At 52.2% G+C, this 8,994-nt stretch overlaps 1 protein-coding gene across 6 annotated transcripts in view; it reads right to left on the bottom strand.

The window, feature by feature from the left end:
- Positions 1-8,994, bottom strand: part of LOC147018337 (uncharacterized) — a 74,856-nt gene that overhangs the window by 10,359 nt on the left and 55,503 nt on the right. The gene's annotated exons all lie outside the window — the stretch shown is intronic.

Here is an 8,994-nt window from a genome sequence, read left to right as displayed (position 1 = left end):
TCAGACGCCTCCTGGCTCGGTCGAGGTGACACCCTCGCCAGACTCGCGCCATCCGCAATAACAACCACCCCCGGCCGACCAGCCTGCCCGACGTCCCCGGGCAGGACTGAATCAGGCGAAGACCCCCTGGGCGTCGGTACATCCGGCCCTGGCGATACAACGTCTGGCCACGGCGACATTACAGGTGGGGGTCCCACATCGTTCGGCGGGGGGGGGGTGTGGGGTGGGGTGACGCTGAACAGCGATCATGCATTTGGTCCACGTGCCGCTTCCACACCTCCCCACCATCAGTCCGCACCATGCAATTCGCCGGCCCCAGTACCACAGAAACCACAGCCGGCACCCATTTGGAACCGTGGAAATAATTGCGCACCATTACCCACTGTCCCACATCGAAACCGCGCAGCAGCATCGGACGCGACACCGTCCCACTCCCCAACCCTCCAGGTCACAGAAAATCCAGTCTGGACCGCAATGCCCGTCCATAGAGACGAATGGCAGGCGAATCACCCGTGACAGGATGAATCGCGTTCCTGTAATGGAGCAAAAAGACATCGACCACTGTCTGCACAGGTGCAACACCCCCCCTGCGCAAAGCCCGTTTCAACATCTTAACAAACGACTCAGCCTGCCCATTCGTCTCAGGATGATACGGTGCGGACCTTAGATGTCGAATACCATTTTGACGCATAAACTCATCAAATACACCTGCGATGAACTGCGGACCGTTATCAGAGACCAGGATCTCCGGTAATCCTTTAATAGCTAAGATCGTCTGCAGTTTCTCTCCTGTAATGTTTGCTGATATATGCTGCATTACTACAACCTCCAGCCATTTAGAGAATGCATCGATCACAATCAAAAACATTTTGCCATTAACCGGCCCCGCAAAATCTACATGGACCCTCTGCCAGGCTCTGGGGTCGGCCATAGCCCCGAGGCTCGACGCGGGTTATCAGCATCTGTTTGACACGTGGCGCAACGCTTAACCAACTGCTCAATGTCTTTGTCCAACCCCGGCCACCACAACAGGCTACGAGCAAGACTCTTGGTCTTCACGACGCCAAGGTGACTGACATGCAGTTCTTCCAAACACCGCTGCCTGAACTTCGGTGGAATCACCGTCCTCATTCCCCACATAATGCACCGTTGGACCAACGACAGCTCTGATGCGCACGACGTGAAAGGTTGAAATGCCGGTGTCGAAGGTAGATCGCTCCAATTCCCCGTATAAATCGCCTGGACGACACGGGCGAGTACCGGATCACGAGCCGATTCCACCGCGACCTGTCTGGCGGTGATCGGCCCGCTTTGGACCTGGCCCAGCGCGAACACATCGACCCGGTCGGCTGACTCAGACGCAGCTGGACGCTCCGCACACGGCAAGCGTGAGAGCCCGTCGCAGTTAGCATGCTTCGCAGTGCTTCGGAACTGAATATCATAATCATAAGCAGCAAGAAACAGACACCACCGCTGTATTCGTGCGGCCGCTACCACCGGTACCCCGCGTTCGGGTCTCAGGATGAATTGAAGCGGTTTGTGATCCGTCTGCAAAGTGAAATGCCACCCCAGCAGGTATTGATGAAACCTCCGCACACCCCAGACGAGGCTGAGAGCCTCGCGCTCGATCTGGGCATATTCCCGCTCTGCTGCGGACAGGGTCCGGGATGCAAAACAAACAGGCCGCTCGGAACCATCGTCCATCCTGTGGGAGAGCACTGCCCCGATGCCATATGCAGAGCTATCGCATGCCAATAAGAGCGGACGTGCAGGCTCGTAGTGCACAAGGACCGTATCCTCTGTGAGCAGCCGCTTGACGCGGTCGAACGACGCCTGCTGTGCAGGCCCCCAAGCCCAGCGCTCGTCCTTCCTGAGCAACCGTGTTAATGGCGCAAGTTGTCAGCTGAGCCTGCGCACGAACCTTTGGTAATACTGGGCCATACCAATGAACGAGCGCAGCTGCGTCTTGTCGCGAGGCGGTGGCATGTGTTGAATCGCCTCCATCTTCCGAGGACCTTTCAACAGCCCCTCCGGCATGATGATGTGCCCGAGGTATTCCAAGTGCTGCTTGAAGAATGCGCACTTGTCCCTGTTCAAGCGCAGGCCGCACGCTTCTAGCTTTGTCAGCACTTGGGCAATGTTCGCAAGGTGCTCCTCCGCCGTTTTCCCCACAATGAGCACATTGTCCAGGTAGGTCTGAGCGGGCAGGCCAATGCAAACCTGATCCATGGCTTTCTGCCACAAGGCTGGGGCCGAAGCAATCCCAAAACAGAGTCGGGTATATCGATAGAGCCCTTGACACGTGTTGATTGTCAAAAGCTCGCTACTCCCGGGATCCATCGCCAGGTGAAAATATGCATCACGCAGGTCTAGCTTCGTGAAGTATTGACTCCCCGCCAATCGCGCATATATTTCATCGATTGACGGCAGTGGATATTGCTCCACGCTGAGCCCCGGGTTAACCATGGACTTGAAGTCCCCGCACAATCGGACGTCTCCATTCCGTTGCAGCACCGTGACGACCGGGGTGGCCCAATCTGAGTACGACACCCGTTCGATCACTCCACAGGCCTCCAGCCTATCCAGTTCACCCTTGACCTTGTCCCGCAGGGCATACGGCACCGGTCGTGGTTTACAAAAACGAGGAACCACCCCCTCCTTCAGGAAGAGCTTTGCCTGCACGCCCTTGAGTTTCCCAAGGTCGTCGCAAAACAAACCTTGATGTCTTTGAAGAATCTTCTCCAACTGGTCCTCCCACCGGCTCGGCACGGGTTGCACAAGGTGAACTGTGGCCCAGTCTAGCCTGATGCGGGACAGCCAATCTCGGCCGAGGAGAGACGGTCCCCTCCCCCGCACGACGTACAATGGAAGCGTGGCGACCTGGCCTTGGTACCGCACAAACACGTCTGCCATCGCGACTGGCATTATCTTCTCACGGGTGTACGTAAACAGCATGAGGTTTTACCTGATAAGCTTCAGGTCGTTGAGTCTACGCGCGGTCTGTTCGCCAATGATCGACACAGCCGCTCCCGTATCGACCTGAAACGTGATCTGCGTTTTGTTCACTTCGATTTCCACCGTCATCGGGCGCGCCGCCGCCGGGCCAATTGAAAAGAGGCTCAACAACGGCCGCTGGTTCCGCCCCGGGTCGCCTCGCACATCGCCGTCCATGACCTTAACGGTGGCCGGCGCCCCACGGCACACACGCTTCAGATGACCCACCTTGTGACAATTTAAACACACGGTGCCTTTATGCGGGCACGCACGGCGCAGGTGTCGACCTCCACATCCCAAACACGTCCGCAGGGTCACCTTGCCGCACGTGCGGCCACGCGGCGACGTCCGACCCGCACCAAAGGTCGTGCGCACGTCCCGGGGTGCTCGCGACCCCGCGTTGCCGGTGATGGCCCAAACATCCCCGCGAGTCTGCTCGACCGCTGTAGCCGTGCTGACCGCCGAGTCGAATGTCATGGCTTCACCCTTCAGCCGTAGAACTGCCGAAACCATCTTCACATCTTGTAAACCAGCGATAAAACTATCTCTGAGCCGAGCTGGACGCTCCTCTGCCGTGAACTTGCATGCCGCGGAAGAATGCTTAATCCGCACCACGAAATCAGCGACGCGCTCCTCTGCACCTTTCGAGAGGCGATCAAACTGGTATCGAGCGAGCTGTAATGACTTCTCCGGCGCCATGTGTGCTTTCATCTTCTGCACAATGTCCTGAAACGACAGCCCGTCATCACGGGGCTTGTCCGGCGCCACCAAATCACTCAGTAGTCGATAATGCTCCGCTGAAAGCGAAGCGAGCAAGATCGACTTCTGTTTGCTCTCGTCGACCACATCATTCGCGTGGAAATAGCATCCCAATTGCTCTGAAAACAATTCGAAGTCATCTCCGACGAAAACGGGCACATGTCCGTTTTCAACCATCCTCGTCAGCCAACTATGGTGTACGAGGTGCAGCGGAACACGAGAAACAAGTCTTAGCATCAACTCCGCTTTATTGCGCGTCCTGATGTACATTCCTGCCACCCCTAGCGGGCGAGTCATGATATACGAAAACCCAATCATGTGTTACAGCACAGTTTCGATAACTTATAGATAACTTAAACCAACGAATGCTTAGCGTGTTGTCGGCGTTCACAACCTATGCCCAACGATAGTCTAACGTATGCATAGAGCGCAGCAGCGTATCGCCGATGATCACGTGGCGTAGCCTATTAAAAGGCTGCCGCTCGACGATTCAAATCATAACCGCATGAGACATCGAAGTGTCAAGGCCCTGTCACACCTTGACCTTTTAGCCAGCGTATGCCGACGTCTGAAAAATTTGCCGAATGCGCTGGCACACGTCAAATACGTTATGGGTAAGTTTTGTATACGTTAAGAGCACGCTGAAACATGCTGGCATACGTCGTAGTATGCCGAGCACGTCGACAAATTTTAAGCATGCTCAAAATTTTTTGACGTATGCCAGTGTATGACTCACACGTTCCGCATACGCTGGCCATAAGTTGTAGGCACGTTATGCGATCGTCGACACACGTTACTTGTAAGTTACTCATAAGTCGAAACACGTCGATGTAGTGTTTAGCGTACCCGAAACTTATTTCTAACATTCCTTACACCATCTTTACATTCCTGCTGCCAATTCTACTGAGCATGCACACAGTGCATGCTGTCATTCCCTGAGCTTCATACCAAGAGCAGCTCTCCTGGAACAACACCCACCCACTCATGTTTGCTGGTGATGGAAGCACATCATGTGCTATACATACAGTATATAAACACAAGACCCAATCACGTCTTCCACCCATAATTGGAGTAATTTACCAATCAGCTCTCATCAATTACCCAGGTGGCCAGGATTATAAATAAATTGACTCTCCCCATTCTCTTTTCGCCAAAGTAAGCTGCATAAAGCAACCATGAAAAGCTACGCAAGGTAAGCCCTTTGCTGTTTCAAACTCTGAGCTCCTCCACAGCGGCAAAAGATTGTTTTTCATTTGCCATCTTCACCAAAAGTATTTGCCTTTCAAACAGGAGGTTTTATGCAACACAACCTTACCCTGACTATATTATCGGTTAACACTCACCGCTCACCATGGTGCACATATTACATACAACTTCGCCGAACAAGTCCGTGCAAAATGTCAATCTATCCTACTCGAAACACATGGTCCATGTTACACTTACCACAATCTAGTGATGGATCCTCTCCCCCGCCCCCTTCCATGGAATACAGCCTCTTCCCCAGAACCTTGGGCTCCTGCCAAGGTTCTCCATCGGGAACACAATATCCAGCCATAACACTTACCATCATACACCTAATTAACTTGCAAAATAATTCAGAGAAGGCTGTGAGAGGCAAACTGCGGCTAACCTTACCTATTCTTTGAAACACTTTACCCCCTTTATTTCAATAAAATGCACAGCAATCACAATTGGGTACAAAAATTCGATTTTTTTTGAAATATCATGCGAAACTTTCAAAATTTCATCCCCCACCTTGCCCAAGATGGTATCCTTTGGGCAGGGAGAGAAGATGGCAAAAAAAAAATGAAAACAAAACTAGAAGGGCACTCCGTAGAGCGCATACCTCCACTACACGATGTCTGATCCACAAGAACATATCGGGTCCATTACATTTTTGAAATATCATGCGAAACAGCACTATATCATTTTTGGACCTATCACTCAATGGTAAAGAATCACTTAAAAAATTCTAATAGTCGGATCCGGATCTTCACCAAAATCTAATCAGTTCGTCCTTGTCACACACTCAACCTGTCCACAAAATTTCAACTGGATCTGTCCGAAACACTTTAAGATATCCTACACACAAACAAACAAACAGACAGAAAGGGGTGAAAACATAACCTACTCCACCTTCAGTGGTGGAGGTAACAAACAGGTCTACCTTAGCTACAATTGAACTTACCAAATTAAAGATATAACCCTATCTACTGACTGTCCCTCAATAGATATCACCTGCTCCAGCTGTCAGCTTAGCCCAAATACCCAATTTCAAAACTACTAGGCCAATTTCGCAGGCTACCTGCCTTCAACAGCACAGGACCGAGTGGAACACACTCAGACTCACCAATAACAATAACCATTCATTCCCTGCAAGGCCATGGCATCTCAATTAGCTGAAGGTGGGGCCTCAACTCGGCAGCGGGAGGTCCAAAAATGTGGTGGGGTTAAGGGGGTGGGGTGTACCAGAGTGTGTGTGTGTGTGTGTGTGTGTGTGTGTGTGTGTGTGTGTGTGTGTGTGTGTGTGTGTGTGTGTGTGTGTGTGTGTGTGTGTGTGTGTGTGTGTACCGGCAGTGCAAACAAAGTTGCACATTGATGAAACTCCTCGGCTCCCCAAGCATCTTGTTTCCCAGCACCACAACAGCTCCTTTCGCTGTACAATGTACCAGAGGGGGTCACTCAATGTCCTTCTGCGGATACCAAGAGTCCTCCACCCAATGGCCTACTTCTCTGACACTTCCACCAGCGGATTTTTCATTCAGTCACCACATCCCTGCACCTTTCTTTGAATAAAGGTTGTCCCTAGAAAAGGGTGTGTGTGTGTGTGTGTGTGTGTGTGTGTGTGTGTGTGTGTGTGTGTGTGTGTGTGTGTGTGTGTGTGTGTGTGTGTGTGTGTGATTTCTTGTGACCATCCCTTCCTTGTTTATATACTTTTTGGAGTCCCCACAACATCCCCACATCGTTTTGCATTAAAAAAGGTTTTTATTACTTATGTATGAGTGTACAGTATTGTTGTGGGCCGGGGGTCGGTGGCGAGAATGACCACAAGGTGGGGGAGGTTTGCGTCGTCTCCCACCAAACTCCCCGGAATTGTAGGGCGTCGCTCGGATAACTCCGCGAGCCGGCGGGTCGTTTAACCGACCATGGTCACCAATATCTCAACCGCGTAGCATAGGGTCGATTTGTCGATAACCAATTTACCTAATTAACAATGCGATTTCGACTACTGGGGAAACCACACTCTCACTATGTCTCTTCGAAAGGACCGTTTAGAACCCCCCCCCCCATCCACTTTCTCAACAATCCTCTGGAAGAAGTCTTTTCTTTCAAGCTTCTGGGTCTCACTATCTTCCATGACCTTTCCTGGGAAAGTCACATTTCCAACCTCGCCTCCAAAGCCAGTCGCTGACTGGGAATCCTCCGTCGTGCAAAGTCCTTCCTCGGCCCTCTTGAGCTCCTGACCACTTACAAAGCTTTTGTCCGCAGCCTGATGGAGTACTGCTCTCCCCTCTGGGCTGGTGCTCCTGCCTCCCACCTTTCTCGGCTTCACACTGTCGAAACCAGGGCATTTAAGATCATCGGCATCTCCCGCAATGAAGCTGAGTCTTTGGGCCTCTCACTCATTCACCGCAGGTTGGTCGGTGGTCTTTCTCTCTTCTACCGTCTCCTCTCAAGCCTTGCCCCCCCCCCGCTCTCTCTGCGATTTGTCCCAACCACATTTCCACAGGGCGCTGAAGGTCCGCCAACAACCCCCTTCTGGTAAAACTACCAAAATCACGAATCACTGCTCACCTTCACTCTTTCATTCCTCTTTTTTCCCGCCTTTGGAATAAACTTCCTCACTCTATTCTTTCCCATTCTTCCCTCCAGGCTTTCAAAACAGCCGTTCACCACCACCTCTTATCACCCCCATCCAAATCCTCGATCTTTTCTTCCCCCGATAATCCACCCAAGCCCACCTCCTTCAATTCCCCTGCTTTTCTTCCTGAAAGTTCCTGTAATGTCCATCTTCTCTTCCCCATGTTCCCCGTCCCATCTCCATCCCTCTCCCTTCCACAGATCTCCTAATGTGTCTGTTCCCCACTGTTTTCCCCTCCCACTCCCGCCCCTCTTGTCTCATGCCCCCTTGCTGTGCGTTGTGTGTTCGCTCTCATACAAGCCTCGACAAGGTATACAAAAAAAAAACCATGCCCTTGGCACGTCTTGCTCGAACCGGGTCACTCTACCGACTGTGGTGGAGTTCCAACTACCGACTACCAACTCCGGTTCGGGTGCAGCCGAGCGGAAACTGCCAAAGCCGTGCCGGCTGGAATGAATGGATTATCGAGGATAAAACCCCGCCTAAACTCAGATCCGAACCATGCTGGACCAATTAAAGAAGGGACGGAAACGAACTGAGAACATTTCTAACAAGTTTTATTTCCATTAAATGAAGACAAAAAGCAAGACTTAACGCGAATATGCAATAAGTATTTACAATGTTCCAAAAAACACTTATTCAGTTCTATTTAGATGGGCACACACGCAGACACACACACAAATTAAAAGAAACCAAGATTTCTTTATTGGACCCTCGCAGCCGAGGAGAGAGACAAGCTGGGGGTCAGAGTTTGGTTGGGTACCTGGCCATCGCAGAAGGGGGGTACTCCATGCTGCGGCACTGGACAATGGTCGCTGGTTTGGTCCCCAGTCGCACGTGTGGGACTCGAGGTTCGTGGCGGACCTCAGGTGGTTAATGGCCGGGGTCCGCGGAGGGGGCGTCGGGGTCGCCCTTTCCTTCCTTGTCGAGGGCCAGCAGAGGCACGATCGCTGCCTCGACCACCCCTTCGTAACAGCAAAAACCCTTTCGTGACAGCCAAAACCCACCAAAAACTCTTTGTGACAGCCAAAACCCACAAAAACTCCCCAAGAACCCAAAAAGACCCCAGTCTCAGAGAGTGCTTGGGAATTTATGGACCTCCCTCAGCGGGGAGGGGCCTTGGTGAACACACCTCGCTGTCCGCTTTTGATTGGACAGGGTCCCACGGCATACCTTTCTGGGGCGGGGCCTTGGTCCCTGCCGGGAAACCCCAGCCACTTTTCCACGCGGGTTCATACTTAACGAGTAACAGTATCAATGTGGCATAGGTTGTCGTGAAAGAGTTACAATGTTCGCGGGAGCGGAGAAACTGGGAAACCGCAAGATCTTGCCTTGGCACGTCATGGTGTGAGAAGGCAGCTGGTTGGTGGTGGATCATG

The sequence above is a fragment of the Eptatretus burgeri genome, chromosome 10, assembly GCF_056783735.1.
Source record: "Eptatretus burgeri isolate ZD-2024b chromosome 10, Ebu_testis_v1, whole genome shotgun sequence".
Lineage (NCBI taxonomy): Eukaryota > Metazoa > Chordata > Myxini > Myxiniformes > Myxinidae > Eptatretus > Eptatretus burgeri.
The sequence above is the reverse complement of the archived record's forward strand: the minus strand, read 5'-3'. Positions and strand labels throughout refer to the sequence as shown.